Source organism: Pteronotus mesoamericanus, unplaced genomic scaffold, assembly GCF_021234165.1.
Source record: "Pteronotus mesoamericanus isolate MK-2021 breed Mesoamerican mustached bat unplaced genomic scaffold, CSHL_Meso_final contig_55, whole genome shotgun sequence".
Lineage (NCBI taxonomy): Eukaryota > Metazoa > Chordata > Mammalia > Chiroptera > Mormoopidae > Pteronotus > Pteronotus mesoamericanus.
This window is the reverse complement of record NW_026555198.1, coordinates 676,673-698,597: the sequence shown is the minus strand read 5'-3', so window position 1 is coordinate 698,597 and position 21,925 is coordinate 676,673. Positions and strand designations below refer to the sequence as shown.

Here is a 21,925-nt window from a genome sequence, read left to right as displayed (position 1 = left end):
ATTTTCAGGACTGAATAATATTCCATCATGTGTACACATCACACGTTTTTTATCCATTTATCCATTGATGGGTATTTAGGTTGTTTCCATATCTTGTCACTTTATGTAGAGTATTTCTCAGGACTAAAGTACCTTGTACAGTGCCTAGTATAGGGCATACTTAATAGATTTTTGTTAATGCTCTAAAACTGTTAATATACAAAATATAAGAAGAACAAGCCCATTGCCCAGAACACACTATTGCCCAGAACACACTATTCTTTATCTAAAGAAAAAGTAACCACTGAAATGGTCAGTTTGGAAATGCAGAAGAATGAAGCCAAAGATGCAAAAGCACACTGACAATTTGAGTACTGGCTTTGGGACATGGTCCCCCTGTTAAAAAGCTTCTGCCTTATGACTCTTTGGCTGGCCAGTTGGCCTCTCCTAGTGACCTCCATCTTTGCATCCTCATTTGGCTGTAATGTCCTAGGGTCTCAGAGGATCACACAGCTAGTAACTGGTCAGGTAAGTCTGCTGAGACACCTGGGAAACAAAGCACTGTCTGAAACATGTCCCCAAGTTTGATAGTATCCTCTGAAATACAATTTATTTTTAAATTTTGATGAAGCAAAATTCATCTATTTTTTTCTTTTGTTGCTTGTGTTTTGGGTATTATATCTAAGAAACCATTGCTTAATGCGAGGTCATGAAGATTTACTCCTATGCATTCTTCTAAGAGTGTTATAGTTTTAGCTCTTACATTTATGTCTTTGATCTATTTTGAGTTAACTTCATGTATGTTGTGTGAAGTACGGGTCCAATTTCATTCTTTTACATGTGTGTATCCAGTTGTCGTAACAGAGTTTGTTGAAAAGAATATTATTCTCCCCATTGAATTGATTAATATAACTTTGTGGTAAGTTTTCAAAGCAGAAAATGTGAGTTTTCCAACTTTATTCTTTATTTTCAAAATCATTTTAGCTATTCTGAATACTTTTTGTGCCCATATGGATTTTAGGATCAGTCTGTCCATTTCTGCAAGAAAGTCAGCTGGAATTTTGATAGAGACTGTGTTCAATCAGTATATTGCTTTGGTTACTATTGCCACTTAACAATATTAAGCCTTCTGATCCATAATACAAAATATATTTCCATTTATTTAGATCTTTTAAAATTTCATTCAACAATGTTGTGCAACTTTCAATGTACAGGCCTTGTACGTCCTTGGTGATATTTAATATCTTATGTGATATAATAAAATACCTTGGTGGTATTTTATTCCTTTTTGTGCTATCATAAATAGAATTGTTTTCTTAATTTTACATTTGGATTGTTCATTTTAAGTGTATGAAATACAACTGATTTTTGTATACCAATCTTGTATTCTTCAACCTTGCTGAACTTATGTATTAGCTATAATAGTTTTTTAGATTTCTTGTGGTTTTCTTGTATATCATGCCATCTGTGCATAGAGATAGTTGTACTTTTTTCTTTCAAATTTGGATGCCTTTTATTTTACTTTATTGCCTAATTTGCCTGTCTAGAACCTTCAATATAATGTTGAATAGAAATGACTAGAGTAGACATGCTAGTCATGTATGTATGTATGTAGTTTTTAGAGTGTGGGGAAGGAGGAAGAAAGAGAGGGAGAGAAACATCGATATGCTGCCTCTCACACTCCCCCAACCCTAATGGTTCGCAAACTCAACCCACTCAGCCACACCAGCCAGAGCATGCTAGTCTTGTTTTTTATCTGAGGGGAATTTTTCAGTCTTTCACCATTAAGTATTATGTTAGCTGTGGGTTTTTCATAGATACCCTTTATCAGGTTGAAGAAGTTCCCTTCTATTCCAATGTTTTTTAATCATGAAAGGATGCGGAATTTTGTCAAAGGTTTTGTTTTGTTTTTTCTGCTTCTGCTAAGACCATTAGTTTTTGTCCTTTATTAGATTGATATGTAGTATTACACTGATTTATTTTTATATGTTAAATCAGTATTATATTCCTGGGATAAATCTCAGTGGGTTGTGTTGGAAATGCATATATAGATTTGCACACATCCCTGATTATTCTTGAAACATCTTTCTTCATAGAAATAAAATAACTGTCAAAATTCTATAGATCTCTCAGATTCCCCTACAAAAATGTTATACAAAGTTCTACTCCCACCAGTAGTGTACAAAGTGCCTTCTTACTCATGTCCTTGGCAGCCCTCAATAATATCTTTAATGTTTGTTAAACTGTTGGATGTAAATGGCATTTCATTTATTGCTATTTTTTGTATTTCATGATTCCAAGTGAGTTTGGACATCTTATCACTCCTTTTTATTCCATTTGTATTTTGTTTTCTGTGAACCAAATATGTATATCTGTCCTATTTGTTTACAGAATGGAGAAGGCACACAGGCCTCAAGAGAAAATCTTCCAGAACATATGAAAAAAATCTTCATGTGTAGGTAGAACGTCACTAGTGTGATTAGGAAGTCCCTTCACAACAGTAGTCTAGCAATGGTAGTTTTGGTTTTGTTCTGCTTTTGAACTTGGTGGGAGTCAGGAACATATACAGTTCTGATCCTTCTGAAGTAGCCTGGTTGGTTGGTACCTCTCTGACTGCATTGTTCTGCGGTTGGTTTTCCTTTCAACCAGGTTTCCTCTACCTCACCTCCATTAGGTCCTCCTGCTTTGTCCCCTGCCACCTTTAATACCAATCCATTGTCAGGGACTCCTTACCATCTCCTATTGTGCTGCTGGCCAAAGCCTACTTTGTAAAAAAATGTTTTGTTCACGAAAGATTTCATTGAATATATACGAGCATCTACATAGACTCAGTTAATGCCTCTTTTCTCTTTTCTTTCTCTCTTCCTCTCTCCTTCTCTCCTTCTCTCTCTCTCACCAGCTGGTGTCAGTATGGCTTTTTCTCTTTGCCCTCACCCCCTCACTGCCTCCTGTCTCCATGACTCACTCCATCTGCCTTGTCACTGGAACAGCATGGGTGCCCTCCCCAAAGTGAGGCCTGTGGGATGGATGGTTTGCCATTTCCCAGGGGCTGCTCTGAAGGGAAGTTTTGGAAGGAAGGCAGATCTACTAATGATCACAAGTGAAGGCTAAATCTCCCACAAAAGAGCTCAAGCTCAAGGAGAGTAGAACCTCTTTAGAGGAGTGAGGCATAAAGCCAGGCAACTACCCAATAGCTGTAATGGGCATCAGAAGACCTTTCCTCAAGCCCCGAGCCTGCCACTTGTGTGAAGTCAGAGTTCCCTTCTCTAAGCCTCTGTTGACTCAGCTGTAAAATGAAGAGACTAGAACAGGGATTGATAATGTCTGTTAAACACTATTTTTAACTTGCCCCTTTCTATCAGTTTCTGCTGGGCAAAACTTTGTGTATTAAGCTGCTCAATTTGAGCTAGAGGGAAGACTAAAGAGGATTTTCTTTTTCTGTTAAACAAATCTGACACTCCTAGAGAGTTCCGTGAGTTATATTAAATGGCACCCATGGCCCTGGCTATCCTAATATTTTACTGGATGAATTGTATTTCTTTAAAAATTGGATTTCAATAATGTAAATATTTCCCATCTATTACAAACCTTTTTATTCTCCTTCAAAGAGACTATTTGATCTGGGGCCTGTAATCAGAGTCCAGGAAGGGCATCCAGGATAGTTCAGGGAAGGGAGGCATGGGGAGGACCGCTGTAGATGGCTTCTTTCTTTGGGTGTTTCAGCGGCTCACATAGAGCCTGGGGTTCCAAGGGGCGCCCGAGGTTGGAGGAGGAAGCAGGCCACTAAGACAGACTGGACTATGAGGCCGGGATTCCCGCTCGAGCCTCTGGCAGTGGCCCACGGCAGGCCAGGAACTCGCAGCCCTGAACTCAGGGCTGAAGGAAGCGGCAGCAGCATGCGCAGTGTGGCCGCTGCCGCTACATCGGGGATTCTGCTGCTACCACAGCTACTCTAGCCACAGCAGCTGCTGCTGCTCCTGCTCTGCCCTCCGCAGCTGTCACTTCCAGTTCCTACTTGGGTGATCCAAGTCCGGGTCACTGCTTCCCCGCCGCTGGCCCGGTTCCCCCAGGCCGCTCTCTGTCCCAGGAAGGAGGGGGCCAGAGCGGGCAGCTGAGCAGGGTCCGGAGGAGCCGCAAAGGCAGGTTCCCCAGGCAGCTGCTGCCGGCCCGCCGCCGCCCCGCGCACCCTGGCCGGGCTTGCCTCCAGCGCACCTAGTCAGGCGGGTCTCCCGCCAACAGCCTCCCCGCCCCCCCCCCGCCCCCTTGTCCTACCCCACGGTCCTCCACCCGCCGAGGGGTACGGCTCTAGAAGCAAGAACTTGAGGGCAAGAATCTGGTTTCCTTTTAGGTTAAAATAAAAGGATTAAAAAATTCCTGGACCGGAGAGGGTACGGGTGCAGCACGGAGTTTGGAGACGGGCGCCCCCTCCTCGCCCGCGTCCAAGACCAAAGTTGCAGCCGCCCCTCCCTGCCCGGGGAAGCCGAGCCCAGCTCTCCAGTTTCGCCCTGGTGGCGGCCGCACTCAGGGCAGTGTCCCAGCTCCGGCTGGATAGAACGGTTCCCGCAGCCTTGGCACAGACTAGCCCGCCTGCTCGCCTGCCCCGTGACTCTGGAGGACGAGCTGCTTCTAGGGGGCGGCGGCGGTGCGGCTGGAGTGAACGAGCAGCAGGAGGACAAGCGGGCTACAGCTGAGCCAGGTGACCTGCCATCGGGGGGCAGCGGGTCAGGGAAAAGGGAGAGCGCGAGGGCTTGGGGTGGTGCCCAAGGACCCCCCCCTTAGAGAGGAGCCGCCCTTCCTCCCACTGCCGTAGTTCCCAGCCCCAGCCGCGGGGTTCCTTCTCTGCCAAGGCCTCCCAGTGCGCTGAGATCCGGGGTGCCCGGAGGGGGGGGGCGGAGACTGAAGGCGCAGAGCGAGGACGCGCCAAACTTAGCGGCGAGTTGCCCGGCTCTGCCTGCAAGGTTTGCAACATACCGGATTCCTCTTACCCCCTCCCCAGCCAGAGCAAAGAGTCAACAGTACTATTTTTGGTACTAATTTGATGCCTCCCCTTCTCATCCCGGGCATCTGTACATTTGGGGATATTTTCAGCAATGAGTACAGAGGTCTGTCGCAGGAATGGTTTGTGGATGAGGAAAGACCTGTATTCTATAAGACGTTCCAACATGCCTGTAGTTATTTTTGAGTTTTCATTTTCCATTCATTAAAAAACCCAACAGGTATTTGAGCTATTCGTTTCTTATCTCTAGAGTGGAGAGCCTTGGGATGATCTCTGTCTCTTAAAAAAATCTTATATTTGTATTGTTGATTTGTTATTGGTTTTGGATAGAGGTGACTCACATGACTTTTTTCTTAATGTGTGGTGGGAATAAAAATAGAGTAAAGGAATGTATTTTCTATGTAACTGTATATATTTTGTCAATAAAAGCTTCACATAAAAATATAGAATAGGATACATTTCAGTTGATGTTTTATTGTAGTATAAACAATTTTTAAAGCAAGATTTTAGGATCTAAACTGCTTTTCTAACATATGTTTGCCTGACAACCCCACAATTTGTCCTTGAATTTCCTATCTTAATTCTGACATTGACTGTGGTAAGAGGAGCTCCAATGACATCATTTGCTCCAGCAACAGTTCTAGTGTTCCATGACTGAGAGTACCTCTCTCCAAAACATAAGGTCTGGGCCTGCCCTTGTACTTCAGCTGAGGCATTTCCAAGGATTTCTCTTAAGCAAAGTATTGTGCTACATGCCAGGCAATGCTGCATTCCCTTCTTACATAAGCAAGCTTCAGGCTATTGTAGTCTGGGTGTGCTTGAAGCAGTAAATATCAGAGTTCTCAGGCTTGCGCGGTAATGGTGGTTGGTGATTAGAATTTGGAACAAAGTAAATTTCCAGCTAGTATTCTCATCTTGCATTTCTTTGCTGTTTAATTTTTTTGGAATGTCTTCTACTTATCTGCAACTCACTGGGCCTTTGTAAATGATGTAGGAGAGATGGCATTGCTTTCATTTGACAGAGAAACAACAGTTTAGTTCACCAAAGTTAGGCAGCTAACCAGTGGTAGCATCAAAACTCTGACCTGGATTTCCTGCTCTCAGCTCAGGGTTGTGTTTGTTTGTTCTTACTAAAACATGACATTTTATCCAAAAGTATTCCATTTCGCACATGTTTTATTGACAGTATATCTTCCGAGCTACTAATATTTTTTTTCTGGTTTGTTTTTGTTTTTGTGCCAACTCACAGCTTGGCCTTGTCTTTGGACAGGGCTGGCTATCTTCTTAGGTGAGAGTATGGGAGCAAAGCTTTCTGAAGAAGGGTCTGTGGTTTGTATTCCCACCGTCAGCCTCCTCTCCATTCATTTTCAAGGATGACAGGTGCTGAATAGAGTGAGCCATTAGGGCCCAGAAATGCCCAATATTCATCTGACATCAGTAGTTCAAGTATAATATTACTTCAGTCTTTACAAAAAAAAACTCATTCAGGAGGAGAAATTGGAGCATGTGATTTTGTTCATTTACAGCAATCTGCTCATCACTATTTAGGGAACTTAGGGGCAAAAGAGGAAGGAGAGTTGAGTACTTACCATTTCTCAGGCATCTACCATGTTCTAGGTACTGTGCTACATGCTTCAAGTATGTTATTTAATCCTCACAACAGTCCTGGGAGGAAGGTGGCATTGTGTCCATTACACAGTGCTGGTTTAGGGATGATCTAGACAAATGTCTCACACTGCCAGTCTCTCAGTGCCAAAATGTTATCACTGATGTAAAAACTCCAGAAATCATTCTTTTTGCCATGTTGCTGCAAAGGAACTAATAATAAATACTGGAACACCTAGGCCCTTGGTTTTCATACATTGGCTATAATTAGAATAACATGATGTACTTTTAAAGGATATACATATTGGAGGGGTCTTTCCCACTGAGCTTCTGTGTGAATTGGTCTTCAGTGTGGCCCAGGCTTTGGTATTTCTTTTTATTTCAGCATTTAAGTAAACTTTATATTAGATATAATATGAATTCACAACAGTTCCATCTCTCTTCAAAATTACCCTCTCCCCCTGGCAACCACTGATCTGATTTTTGACCCTGTGGTTTTGTCATTCAAGGATGTCACATAAATGGAATCAGAGTATGTAGTTTTTTTGAGTCTGGCTTCTCTCATGTATCATCTTGCATTTGAGATTTCATCTGTGCTGTGGTGTATATCAGCACTTTGTTCCTTTTTGTTGATGAGTAGTATTCCATTGTATGAATATACCACAGTTTGTTCATTCATTTTCCAGATGAGGGACAGTTGGGTTGTTCCAGTTTTTGTGAGTAATAAAGCCACTGTAAACATTCATGCATAGGTTTTTTGGTGAATATAAGTCTTCATTTCCCTTGGGTAAATATTTAGGAGTGGGAAGTTACCATATGGTAACTTCATGTTTAACTTTATAAGAAACTGCCAAACAGTTTTTTGAAGTGTCTGCACCATTTTGCATTATGATGGCAACATCATTAGACAGTGGAACCTCAATAAGCCCAGGTCACTGAATGACTGTTTGGAACAAAGGCCCCTACCAACATTCATTGAACAGATAATGTGAGAAATAAACTTCATTTTGTTAAGAAAAGAAATATAACATGAATTCAGGAAATTGCACAAATCCTAAGTATATAGTTTAATGGGTCTTTACAAATTGAACACATCCATATAATCAGTACACCAATTAGGAAACACAACATCATCAGCAACCAGAAGCTACCCTCGTGCCCCTTCCCAGTCACTATCCTTCACCAACAGACACCACTGCCCTGACTTCTAAGATACTTGATTCTTTTTTTCTGTTTTGCTACTTTATATGAGTGGAAACATACAGTATGTACTTTTTGTATTGTATAAGGTTTCTTTCACTCAAGGTAACATTTGTACAAGTCACCTATGCTGTTGCAGATAGTAGTGGTTCATTCTTTTTTTTAAAAAAAGATTTTATTTCTTTATTTTTATTTCTTTATTTTTAGAGAAGGGAAGGGAGAGAGGGAGAGGAACATCAATGTGTGGTTGCCTCTCGAGTGCCCCCTACTGGGGACCTAGCCCACACCCCAAGCATGTGCCCTAGACTAGGAGTCAAACCAGCGACCCTTTGGTTCGCAGGCCAGCGCTCGATCCACTGAGCCACACCAGCCAGGACCATTCTTTTTTTTTTACTGCTAGTAATAATTTCATTGTGTGGGTGTACCATATTTTCTTTCTCCATTGACCTGTTGATGGACATCTAGGTTGCTTCCAGTTTTTGGTTGATATGAATGATGCTACTGTGAATATATTTGTACATGTTTCTAGTGCACATTTCTCTTGATTTTATGTATATGTTCACCTTGTGTAGGTACTTTCCATAGTGGCCACGTCTTGTTATTTCATTTTTGAAATCTCCCTGAGTGATTCTAATGTGCAGCCAGAGTTGAGAATCATTTCACTGTTTAATCTATTGAGTTCAACAATCTAGCAACATCCAAGTATCTTCTACCTAGTTGAGAACAACAAAGAGATACCAGCTTCCTCCTCAGCCTTGGATTTTCTAGAAAGTCTCTGCTGGATTGACCAGCTGTTGACCATATTCTCATAATCCCCTGTGCCAAGCTATCTTTATACTGTCTTCCCATTCTCACTATGATAATCTCTGGACACATTTGTCTCTCCACTAGTCTTGGAAATTCTCAAATGAAGGAACCAGAGGTTGATCATCCCTATAACCCCAACACTCCGTATTACAACATGGCACATAGCAGGTGCTTGGTAAATATTCATTACATGAATGATTCATTACTGAATGGTCAGAGAAGGTCAGGGCTGCCAAAGAGACGCCCATTTTTGAACTAAGACTTACGCACTTTATTCTTAGGAGACTGCGACAGACCCTCACTCAAGGTTCAGCTCAAAGCCTAAATTACTTTTACTTATCTAAATGTGTTAAAATTAAAAACTGATTAGAAATAACAAATTAGATTAGATGACATAAAGTATGTGGAAGCACTCTGTAAAGTGGAAAGCAGCATGTAAATAAGAACTTGTGATAAAGGGAGAAGAGGGGCTTCTATAGATTAGCTGTGCTGGCAATGGCAGAAAAAGTATATATCTAAGTATAAGATGGAAGAAAAGAAACAACATGTCAAAAAAGAGACAGAAAAACTGTAAAAATCAGACAGCAAAACATATAACAACCTGGGGCCTTTTGGCGTGGGGTCAGGCAACTCAATACATCTTGTGTGGGTGGTCTAGTGGCTAGAATTTGTGACTTTCCCTGCCTTGTTCTGGGTTTGATTTCTGGCCAAGGAGACTTTGTTCTTGAGAAGTTGTATAGTACTGCTAAGAGCTTGAGCTTTGGACTTGAACTGACTTGGGTTAGCCAATTGTTAGGTATATTCTAACCTCCCTGGTGGTAGTGGTACATAATATTAGGTATGTGCTATTTTATTATTAGGTATATGCTGTCTCTTAATGTAAAATGAGAGAAGACAAAGCCCTTAGCACAGTGCCAGGCACTGGGTAGACTCAATAAAAGTTAGTTCCTAATTGGAATTTTAATGTATTTTAGTAGGCTAGTGTTCACAAATGATAACATTGTGTTATAAAAAAAGTTCACTCAGTACAGTTATGTTAAGCAAGATCCATTTAAGAAGTGACTCACACTGTATAGAAAAATTTCCTTTTGAAATCTTAACATTAAAGAAAACTTGGATACAGGAAAGGGTAAACTGTACACTCTGTAGAGTGATGGCTTCTCCAAGGGTTCTGAGGTTTTACACTAGCTGCATTAAGAATTTAGACAGGGATAAAACTTAAGACAGGGAAAAAAAATCCAACCATCTTGTTTCTCAGTTTCATGGTCTATTTGGCAGAGACCGCTTGTTTTTGGAAAAACGTTCTTAAAAAATGAAGTTGAAGGTAAAAAACCGACATATTTTCTAATACTTAACACCTGTCTTCTGAAGGACAAAACAAAGTTGATTGTTTCTGGGAATTTTAGATGAATAGTGATGGCAGATTTAGCTTCTGTTCTCATGTTAACAGAAGAAATTAATCTTTTCAACATTATAAACATCTTTCACTCACAAATTGAAGTGCTTTTCTCCTGGACTTGCAATTCTTAGTGCTTTACATCATAGAAAATAATTTGCATTTAGATGTTGAGATGTGTTTAAAGTTATTTATGTCATTTAATTTGTTTATATCTTCTATTTGCAAGATTGTGTAAACAGTTTAAATTTCAGTGATATTGTAGCCCAGTGATATCCATGGAACAGAGACTGGAATTTTTAACTATGATTTCTGACAATAAATGTGTAACCTTAAGAGTTTTATGAATTTGTAATAAAAGTTCATGTTAAGTCACTAGCTGATTGTCTTGCTGCTGATGCCAATACTTAGCATGGCCCATTTTGAACTGCTGAAATTATTTGCATATGGTTTTCTTTATAACAAGTCAGGACTAGAAATATGTTTGGGGATCTAGTTCGAAAGAGGAACTGGAGTAGACAAAGGAACTGAATTCTTCAGAGACTATGAATTATTCAGTTGTTAACCACAGTAACTTCTTCAGCTACCATTTTGTGTGCTAATAATAGAAACAGTTTGGATAGATTCCTCTTAGAATGGAAAAAATCAGGAAAGCTTTTCATTCTTTTCTAGTCTCTCCATAGACTAGAAGAATGTGAAAAAGTTTCTCATGTTTACCTGGATAAAATAGTTTAATTTTTATGTCTTTTAAAGTAAATATGTTTATTTTATAATTACAATAGCTTAAAATCTAAAAATACACCCCAGAGCAAGATGTATGTTGTTTTAAACAATTGAACAAATGTTTATTTTATTTTATTTTTGGTGATGACTGACAAAAACATTCTCCTTTGCCCCCAGGGAAATAAATAATAAATCTGTTGAATTGGGCATAGTTGAAAGGGGGAAATAAAAACCAATTGTCTCTATACAAAAACACAATATGTAAAACTTGAAAAGGGAACAGGTCATTTTTTAATGGGTTGAATGTATGTTGATAATACCAAAATAAATGTATTTTGTTAGAAAATTTAATCGATTGAATCTTCCTGGCAAAAGATGTAAAAGTTATGTTATTTTAAATCTAACTCTAATTTGGTTTTAATATTGTTTCTAATCTAGGCAGTTTCTAGGGGCAATGGAGCACAATATAGCTCTTTATTAAAACCTCACAATCTTGGCCAGCTATTCCTACTTCAGCCCCATGCTAATTTGGTCATGTGTTATCACTGAGGTGGCCCCCAAGGATCAGTCTGAGAGGTGAAGAGTTGCCAACACAGCATAATAAGGTCTGCAGAGCGATTGGTGATGACATTGGAGTTAACACCCAAAGAAAGTGCAAGGTCTGGACTTTGAATTGCAAATGAAGAAGTGTGAGGGCTTTGCCAGTTTTAGGGTCTTTGCTTACCAAAATTTTAAAAGAGATATATGTCCACTCAGCCCAGAAGCTGCCCCATTTCTGCATTTCAACATTGACCTTGATACTTCCTCTTCTGTCATCTGGAAGAAAAACATGACACCAAGACATCTGATTGGCTCCAGGCTTTGTCATATCCTGGCTAACTGGACCCTACCACACAGAGGGCTGTGTGGGTTCGAGATGTGGGTCATCCAATGTAACATACACTCACATATCATTTCTATTTGACTTCTGGCAGAAGATTTACATTCCTAATTAAGTTCTACTTAAACAATCAGAGTAAAATTCCAGCTTTATACTTTGCTGGGGACCTGAATACTATTACAGAGATCAGACATGTCAGTTGAGGGATTGAATAGGGCAATAGGGAAGAGAAGGAATTAAATTAAAGTGAGATGAAATGAAGCAGTTTGCAATGCAGTGAGTTATTCAGGAATTGTCTCACCCTAAACAATAACATACAAGCTTCCCTACCCTTGGAAGCATGGACATTATTTTAAGAGGTTTCATTAAGGTGTCAAGCTTTTAATATCTTTTATGAAGAACCCATCCTTTGAAGCAGGCTTAACTGTTAAAGAATATTATGTCTTGTAATTTTTCTGTTCTTCATGGCTAGGTCTACTACTTCATGCATTCATTGGTTGATTCTTGTATGTGCCCTGACTAGGGATCAAACCTGCACCTTTGGTGTATTGCGTACTTCGACAACCCTCTAACCAACTGAGCTACTTGGCTAGGGTCCTAAGAGATTTATTTAGGTGTAATTAATGTGCACTATTAAGATAATGTAGTATTTTGCTGAAATAGAAATTTAACCACTTCTTGTGGGAACTGTATGTTGTGAATATGTAAATAAGCATTTGTACTATAATATAACCAGTTTGCATTTTTTGAAGACATGCTGGTGTTTAAGAATGTGTTGTGAATTGGGGAAAATCTTTATTTAGAATTTAAAGAATCGTCTTCAAGGAAAACAATAGAGTGGAAAACAATGGTTAAGAGTTTGTGCACCTGTGGGTGACTTTTTTATATAGTGGCCTTTTTATTCTCATCTTAAAACAAATTTATGTGTCAGTGCCTGGCATATATCATAAGATTAGTAAATATTTGTTGAATGGATAATAAATGGATTAATTTTTCAAAATATATTTTAGATAGCTTGTATATCTAACAGTTTGTATGTAGATTATCAAGAGTTGACTTTTATTTATATAAATGAATCTTTAGTGAATGAAAATAAGGATAAAAAGAAAGCTGTGTCTCCCCTAATACAGGGTTACTCAGTTTCTTCATGTCAAACTAGAGTACCTGTCTCACTCTTGAAAAATTTGAAAAGGAAAGTAAATTATAGGTATGAGAGACTAGGACCCATAATGCCACATGGAAGATCTGCTCTGCTTTTCTAGACCTCAGGTCGCTTCCTATTTCTTATGTTACCCAAAGTCTGTCAATTTCATTGGGTTTTCAAGGTGTGAAATATGCATATTAGTACTCTGTGACTTTGATTCTTCAAAGTAATCCCAGGCAGTAACTTTGCTTCCTTTTGGTGAGGTAAATGCTTTTTCATCATTCTTCACTTTTCTCAATCAATAGGTTCAAAAGAAAGAACCTATTTTACGTAGAGATGGAATATATATGAGCGCTGATTTATCAGGTTATTCTGAGAAAATGACCATTTTCCTGTCTTTACTGGGAAAGGCATGCCAAAAGGACAGGTGTTTCTGTTGGAAGAAATGTATATTTAAATTTTAGACTTCCAAAATTTATCATTTAGAATGGAAGGGCAGACAAAGTGCTTCCCAGAGAAGGTCAAGTTCAAGGAGTTCATCACCACCAAGCCCTTATTATATGAAATGTTAAAGGGACTTATCTAAGAAAAAGAAGATCAAAACCTATGAATGAACAGTAGAAGAGAGGGGAGGGGAACAAGGAAGAATGAGGGAAAAGATATATAAAATAAACAGCATAAATAGTAAAAGTAGGTACAAAATAGGCAGGGGGAGGTTAAGAATAGTATAGGAAATGGGGAAACCAAAGAACTTATATGCACAACCCATGGACATGAACTAAGTGGAAGCATGCTAGGGGGTAGGGCAGTGCAGGGTGGAGGGAAATAAAGGAGAAAAAATAGGACAACTGCAATAGCATAATCAATAAAATATATATTAAAAAATAAAATATTAACAAAATTGTTTTCACCTCTGTACTCTCAATGTCTAGAAGAAAACCTGTCACATAGCAGGTACTCAATAAATATTTGATGGATTGATGAAAGTTTAGAAGCTCTTACCAATACATGGTTAACCATAATTGAAGAAAAAGTATTGCTGAAACTATAGTAAAGTCAGAAAGAATTATATTTCCTTTTGTGACAACATGGATTGACCTTGAGGGTATTATGCTAAGTGAAATAAGTCATACATAGAAAGTTGACTACTACATGATTTCACTTATATGTGGAATCTAAAACATAAAAGAAACAAAACAAAAAAACAGATTGGTGGTTTCCAGAAGAGAAGGGGGTTCCAAGGGTGAAATGAGTGATAAAGTCATAAGATCTTAGGGATTAAGAAGTACAAACTTTCAGTTATAAAATAAGTAAGGCATGAGGATGCAATGTACAGAATGAAGAATGTAGTCAATAATATTTTTGTACACTTGAAACTATTATAATATTGTATATCAATTATACCTAAATAAATAAATTGAAGTAATTATATCTATATATTATCATAAAAGAAAAAATTCCACATGACTTTCCAGGAAATGTATTATCTAAAAATAATATACAGAGAAAGCTAAGATGGCAGGCTACATAAACACAGCTTGCCTCCACCCACAGCCACATCAAAATTACAACTAAACTATAGAACAATCATCATTCAGAATCACTAGAAGTCAAGCTGAATGGAAGTCCAACAACTACAGAATTAAAGAAAAATACCACATCGAGACTGGTAGGAGGGGTGGAGATGCAGAACAAGCTGGACCCACAACCATGTGTGGCAGATAAGAAGCAGGAGGGATATCATTAAAACGAGGGGTCCCAACTCCATACTAGGACCCCCACCCCAGGTTTCCAGTGCCAGAAAGAGAAGTCCCCATAACTTATTGCTGTACAAAGCAGTGGAGACTGAGGATGTGGAAGACAGAAACTGCTGGATTCCCAGGCATTTCCACTTAAAGAATCCATCCATGGACTTTCTCAGACTCACTCCCTCTGAGCTCCAGCACCGGGGAAGCAGCTTGAAAGGCACCAGAGACATATGGGGAGGAAATGAATTATCCAGCACCATGGCAAGAGCTGGGGGGTCAGCTTTCTCCCAGACAGAAGTGCTGGCAGAGGCCATTGTTCCTTTTCAGAGTGCCTCCCCCCACAGAGCCACAGAGCAAGAAGACGGGCACCATATCTGATACTCCAGCAACCTGGCTGTTTTCTCCACTCCAATGACTCCTTGAGTCACCACCCCACCTAACTTTTGGGGCCCACCAAAATGGTTTCCACTGGCTTTTTATGAATGGCTTGTCTTGATCCATGTTTCACATTTTCCTAAGTTCCCCCAAACAAGGAGCATCTGGCTTCAGCAAGCCTCATACCTCTTGCTAAGTTGCCCCAGCCTTGGCACTAGCAGCAGCTCACATTGGTTCACAGTTTGACCCTTCCTGAGTACCTCCAAGCCAAGCACAAGTAGCAGCTATCTGGAGATTGCTTTATAGCTTAGACTGAGTGACCACAGACAGAACACTATCGGCAGCTGAACTTGGACATGACAACAGCAATCAAAGCTCAACTATAACAGGAGGTTTTATACAGCCTACACGGTGGATGCACCTCAAGTACTCAGCTTGGGTCATATGGGAGGCTGTGCCACTGGACTCTACGGGACACCTACTACATTAACCACTCTACAAAGCCTGGGATGACTTTTGGAACTCCTTGTTTATATCTCTATGTGACTCACTTTTTCAAAAGTGTCATTTTCAGAGATGTCCATCAATGCATGACATTAATTAATTAATTTCCCTCCATATAATCCCAAACAAGATTGGTGCCTAGGAAACAATCCAAACATGGTAAGTTGGGTATTTGGGAGCTCAGTTACTAGCAACATCAAGAATGGTGCTTTCAGTTTATATCATGTCTCTCAGCCTAAGAGAACCCAGTCTATAAACTACCTTTCTTTATTGTGCCTCTCTCTGACATAAGTTCCCTCAAACATTTGAATCCTAGATGTCCTTCAGAGCCCATCCCACATCACTCTTCCTATGGGGTTTTCCCCAAACACTATACCTCAGTACACAAGAGACTTCTCTTTTTCTGAACCCCATATTACGCTCTAGACTCTGGAGCCACTAACTTGGATCCTAGCTATATACTGCTAAACTCTACTACGTCCCATGTACATGCTGCTTCCTTTCACAAAGCCAGGCACTGCACTCACCATATAGATTGTGAATAAGTATTTGCTACTAGTCTTTCCTTTCAAGCTAAAATGTAAATATATATATATTTATTCAATATATATTATATATATACAATTTTTCAACAGAGAGGCTTTTATTTTTTCATTTTTAAAAAATTTTTCTTTTTTCATCCCTTTATTCCCCTCCCCTCTTTAGTTCATGCCCATACATATAAGTTCATTGGTTTCCCTATTTCCTATTCTATTCTTAACATACTCCTACCTATTTTGTATCTACTATTTATGCTTCTTATTCCCTATACCGTTTTCTCCATTCTTCCCCACCTCCTCTCTGATTCCATTTTTATGATTCTGTTCCTGTTCTAATTGTTTCCTTAGTTTATTTTTTAAGGTGTTGATAGTTGTGAGTTTGTTGTGATTTTACTGTTCATAGGTTTTGATCTTCTTTTCTTAGATAAGTCCCTTTAACGTTTCATATAATAAGGGCTTGGTGGTGATGAACTCCTTGAATTTGACCTTCTCTGGGAAGCACTTTGTCTGCCCTTCCATTCTAAATGATAGCTTTGTTGGATAGAGCAATTTTGGATGAAGGTCCTTGCTTTTCATGACTTTGAATACTTCTTGCCAGCCCTTTCTTGTCTGCAAGGTTTCTTTTGAGAAATCAGCTGATAGTCTTACGGGAACTCCTTTGTAAGTAACTGTCTCCTTTTCTCCCGTTGATTTTAAGATTCTCTCCTTATCTTTAATCATGGGTAATGTAATTATGATGTGCCTTGGTGTGTGCTTCCTTGGGTCCAACTTCTTCGGGACTCTCTGAACTTCCTGGATCTCCTGGAAGTCTATTTCCTTGGCCAGATTGGCGAAGTTCTCCTTCATTATTTCTTCAAATAAGTTTTCAATTTCTTGCTCTTCCTCTTCTCCTTCTGGCACCCTATGTTTCGGATGTTGGAACAGTTAAAGTTGTCCCAGACGTTCCTAAGCCCCTCCTCATTTTTTTGAATTCTTGTTTCTTCGTTCTTTTCTGGTTGAATGTTTCTCTCTTCCTTCTGCTCCCAATTGTTGATTTGAGTCCCTCTTTCCTTCCTTTTACTATTGGTTCCCTGTATTATTTTTCTTTATTTCACTTTGCATAGCCTTTGCTTTTTCCTCCATGTCACGACCATACTCGATCAATTCAGTGAGCATTCAGATTACCGGTGTTTTGAACTGCACATCTGATAGGTTGGCCATCTGTTCATTGCTTAGTTCTATTTTGGGAGCTTTGATCTGTTCTTTCATTTGGGCCATATTTCTTTGTCTCAGTGTGTGCCTGTTATGTTGGAGGGGTGGAGCCTTAGGTATTTGCCAGGGTGGGGCAACCCAGGTCACTGCATTGTGACAGTGTATGTGGGGGAGTGTTCCAAGAGGGAACAACGCCACTTGCTGGACTCTTGGTCGGCTTTCAGTCACTTCCCTGCTACCCACAAGCAAATTTGGCCCTTCTAGTACTGATTCGCGGTGGGTGGATTTGTGTATGTTCTAGGACCCCATGGGTCTCTCCAACAGACTCTCCTGTGAGGCTGGGAGTTTCTTTTGCCGCCACAACCCCCCAGGTTTTTACCTCCAGAGGTTTTGAGGCTTTCTTTTCCCACACTGGAACCCTGGATTGCGTGGTCTGTCTCGCTCCTCAGCTGTTCCTCAGGATTTACCTGCACACAAATGTGGGACTGCCCATTCTGTCAGCCACCGCCTTGCTGGGCAGCCTCTGTGCCCTGGCCGCCGGTCTTCACCCCTCCTTCTGGTCTGGATAATGTTTCTTCTTTAACTCCTTCGTTGTCAGACTTCCATACAGTTCGATTTTCTGGCAGTTCTGGTTATTTTTTGTTTTTAAATTTGTTGTTGTCTTTCTTTTGGTTGTGCAAGGAGGCAAAGTGTATCTACCTACACCTCCATCTTGGCTGGTAGTAAAAAATTTTCCAAAAACTGTATTCATGGAGCTTATATTCTAGGAACAATTTATGTTTTTCTGATAGTACATCCTGTTGATCAAACAATGAATGTTTTTTTAATTTAATTTATTTATTTCTTCAAATATATTTGTCTCTGCCTACCCCCCACCACATTCCCTTGTCCCCTCCCTCCTTCCCTCCCTCAGCTCTTCCCCTTCGGTTTTGTCCATGAGTCCTTGCTATATGTTCCTTGACTTTCCCCTTCCCTTCCTTTTCCCCACCCCCGCTCCCTCCTTCCCTCTTGTCTCTGTTGATTTCTTTTCCTTTTAGTGTTCCTGGTCTTATTTCCCTTGCATCTTTGTATTGTTGGTTAGGTTCCACTTATAGGTGAGATCATATGGTATTTCTCTTTTGCCTCCTAGCTTATTTCGCTTAGCATAATGCTCTCAAGTTCCATCCATGCTGTCACGAAGTTTAGTAGTTCTTTCTTTCTTTCTGCTGCGTAGTATTCCATGGTGTATATGTACCATGACTTTTTGATCCAATCATCTACTGATGGGCATTTAGGTTGCTTCCAACACTTGGCTATTGTCAATTCTGCTGCTATGAACACTGAGATGCATAGGTTCTTTTGTATTGGTGTTTTGGGATTCTTAGGGTATAGTCCGAGCAGGGGAATCACTGGATCAAAAGGCAGTTCCATTTTCAGCTTTTTGAGGAAATTCTACACTGCTTTCCACAGTGGCTGCACCACTCTGCATTCCCACCAACAGGGGACTAGGGTTCCCTTTTCTCCACAGCCTCGCCAGCACCTGTTGTTTGTGGATCTGTTTCTGATGGCCATTCTGACCGGTGTGAGGTGGTACCTCATGGTGGTTTTGATCTGCATTTCTCTGATGGCTAGTGATACTACCATCCTTGCCAATGTCTCTGGGCCCTCTTTATCTCCTCCTTGGACAAGCGTCTGCCCAGGTCCTTTGCCCATTTTTTGATTGGATCGTTTGTCTTCTTGGAGTGGAGTCGAGTGAGTTCTTTATATATCTTGGAGATCAAACCTCTATCTGATGTATCATTAGCGAATCTATTTTCCCATAGGGTTGGCTCCCTTTTTATTTTGCTGATGTTTTCTTTAGCTGTGCAGAAGCTTCTTATCTGGATGAGGTCCCACTTGTTTATTTTTTCCTTTATGTCCCTTGCTTTAGGAGACATATCCGTGAAAAAATTGCTGCGTGGGATATCTGAGAGTTTCCTGCCAATGTTCTCCTCTAGGACTTTGATGATGTTGCGACTTATATTTAAGTCTTTTATCCCTCTTGAGTTTATTTTTGTGTATGGTGTCAGCTGATGATCCAATTTCAGTTTTTTGCATGTAGCTGTCCACCACTCCCATCACCATTTGTTGAAGAGGCTATTATTGCTCCATTTTATGCTTCTGCCCCCTTTGTCAAATATTAGATGCCCATAGAGACCTGGGCTTATTTCTGGGCTTTCTATTCTGTTCCACTGGTCTATGGGTCTGTTCTTGTGCGAGTACCAGATTGTTCTGAGTATAGTGGCTTTGTAGTAGAGTTTGATGTCCGGTATTGTGATCCCTCCTACTTTGTTTTTCCTTCTCAAAATTGCTGAAGTTATTCGGGATCATTTATGGTTCCATATAAATTTTAGAAATGTCTGTTCTATTTCTGTGAAATACGTCGTTGGTGTCTTAATAGGGATTACGTTGAATCTATAAATCGCTTTGGGTAGTATGGACATTTTGATGATATTAATTCTTCCAATCCATGAGCATGGTATACGCTTCCATTTATTTGTGTCTTCCTTAGTTTCTTTCTTCAATGTTGTATAGAATTCCACGTACAGGTCTTTTACCTCTTTGGTTAAATTTATTCCTAGGTACTTTATTTTTCTTGTTGCTCTATCGAATGGTATTTTTTTTTCTGATTTCTTCTTCTATTGCATTGCTGGTGTACAAAAATGCCTTTGATTTCTGAATGTTGACTTTGTATCCTGCTGTTTTGCCAAATTCACTTATTAGGTTGAGGAGTTTTTGGGTAGAGTCTACAGGGTTCTCTATGTACACTCTCATGTCATCTGCAAAAAATGATAGCTTTACTTCCTTCTTTCCCATTTGGATGCCTTTTATCTCTTTCTCTTGTCTGACCACTGTGGCTAGGACTTCCAATATGATGTTGAAAAGAAGCGGTGAGAGCGGACATCTTTGTCGTGTTCCCGATCTTAGTGGGAAAGCTTTCAGTTTTTGCCCGTTGAGTATGATATTGGCTGTAGGTTTGTCATATATGGCCTTTATTACGTTGAAGAATCCCCCATTTATTCCCATTTTGCTGAGTGTTTTGATCATAAGTGGGTGCTGTACCTTATCGAATACTTTTTCTGCATCTATCGAGATGATCATGTGGTTTTTGTCTTTTATTTGTGTGATGTATCACGTTTACTGATTTGCGTATATTGAACCATCCTGTATGCCTGGGATGAATCCCTCTTGATCATGGTGCATAATCTTTTTAATGTGTAGCAGGATGCGGTTTGCCAATATTTTGTTGAGGATTTTAGCATCTATGTTCATCAGCGAAATTGGCCTGTAGTTTTCTTTCTTTGTAGGGTCTTTATCTGGTTTTGGGATCAGGGTGATGCTGGCCTCATAGAAAGAGTCTGGGAGTCTTCCCTCCTCTGGGATTTTTTGGAATAGTCTGAGAAGGACAGGGGTTAGCTCTTCCTTAAATGATTTGTAAAATTCTCCTGTGAAATCGTCCGGCCCTGGGCTTTTGTGTGCCGGGAGTTTCTTGATGACTGCTTCAATTTCCCCAGCTGTTATCGGTCTGTTCAAGCTTTTTGTTTCTTCCTCCTTCAGTGTTGGAAGCTTGTACTTTTCTAAAAATTTGTCCATTTCATCAACATTTTGAAATTTCCTGGCATATAATTGTTCATAGTAGTTTCTGACAATCCTTTGTGTTTCTGTGGTATCAGTTGTTATTTCTCCTCTTTCATTTCTGATATTATTAATTTGGGTCCTCTCCCTTTTTTCCTTGATGAGTCTGCTTAAAGGCTTGTCAATTTTATTCATCTTTTCAAAGAACCAGCTTCTGGATTGGTTGATCCTTTGAATTGTTCTTTTCATCTCTATGTCATTCAGTTCAGCTCTCATCTTGACTATTTCCTTCCTTCTCCTTGCTCTGGGATATATTTGTTGTTGTTTCTCCAGTTCTTGAAGTTGTAGTGTTAGGTCTTTTATTTGAAATGTTTCTATATTTTTTAGGTACGGCTGTATTGCTCTGAACTTCCCTCTCAGGACTGCCTTTGCTGTGTCCCATAGCTTTTGGACTGTTGTCTGTTCATTTTCATTGGTTTCCAGAATTTTTTTGATTTCTTCTCTTATCTCATTATTGACCCATTCATTGTTTAATAGTGTACTGTTCAGTCTCCATGAGTTTGCAAGTTTTTGAAGTTTCTCTTTGAGGTTGATTTCCAGTTTCAAGACCTTGTGGTCCGAGAAAAAGTTTGGTATTAATTCAATTTTCCTGAATTTGCTGAGGTTTGCTTTGTGTCCTATCATGTGGTCTATCTTTGAATAACTGCCATGAGCATTTGAAAAGAATGTGAATGTGTATTTTTCGTCTTTCGGATGGAAGGTACTATGTATGTCAGTTAAGTCTCTTTGATTCAGTGTGTCATTCAGCACCACAATAAGTTTATTAATGTTTTGTTTGGAAGATCTGTCCATTTTTTACAGTGGGGTGTTGAAATCCCCTACTATCAGTGTGTTGCTGTCTATATCTTTTTTGAAGTCGTCCAACAATTTCCTTATAAACTTGGGGGCTCCTATATTGGGAGCATAGAAGTTTACAATGTTTATGTCTTCTTGACAGATTCTTCCTTTGGGTATTATAAAGTGCCCCTCTGGGTCTCTTTTTATGGCCTTTGTTTTGAAATCTACTTTATCTGATACAAGTATCGCAACCCTGGCCTTTTTCTCATGCCCATTTGCTTGGAATATTATTTTCCATCCCTTTACTTTGAATCTGTGTAGGTCTCTTGCTCTGAGGTGGGTCTCTTGTAGACAGCATATGTGTGGGTCATGTTTTCTTATCCATTCAGCTACCCTGTGTCTTTTGA

At 39.8% G+C, this 21,925-nt stretch overlaps 1 protein-coding gene across 2 annotated transcripts in view; it reads left to right on the top strand.

The window, feature by feature from the left end:
* The window catches only part of ARHGEF6 (Rac/Cdc42 guanine nucleotide exchange factor 6), a 172,971-nt gene that overhangs the window by 7,082 nt on the left and 143,964 nt on the right, over window positions 1–21,925 (top strand). Inside the window, exon 1 of one of the 2 annotated variants that reach the window (XM_054579554.1) lies at window positions 4,444–4,675. The exons of the other annotated variant lie outside the window; for it this stretch is intronic. The gene's annotated coding sequence lies outside the window, so the exon portion shown is untranslated. Of the gene's footprint in view, window positions 1–4,443; window positions 4,676–21,925 lie in introns of those variants that run through there. 2 annotated transcript variants of the gene reach the window in all.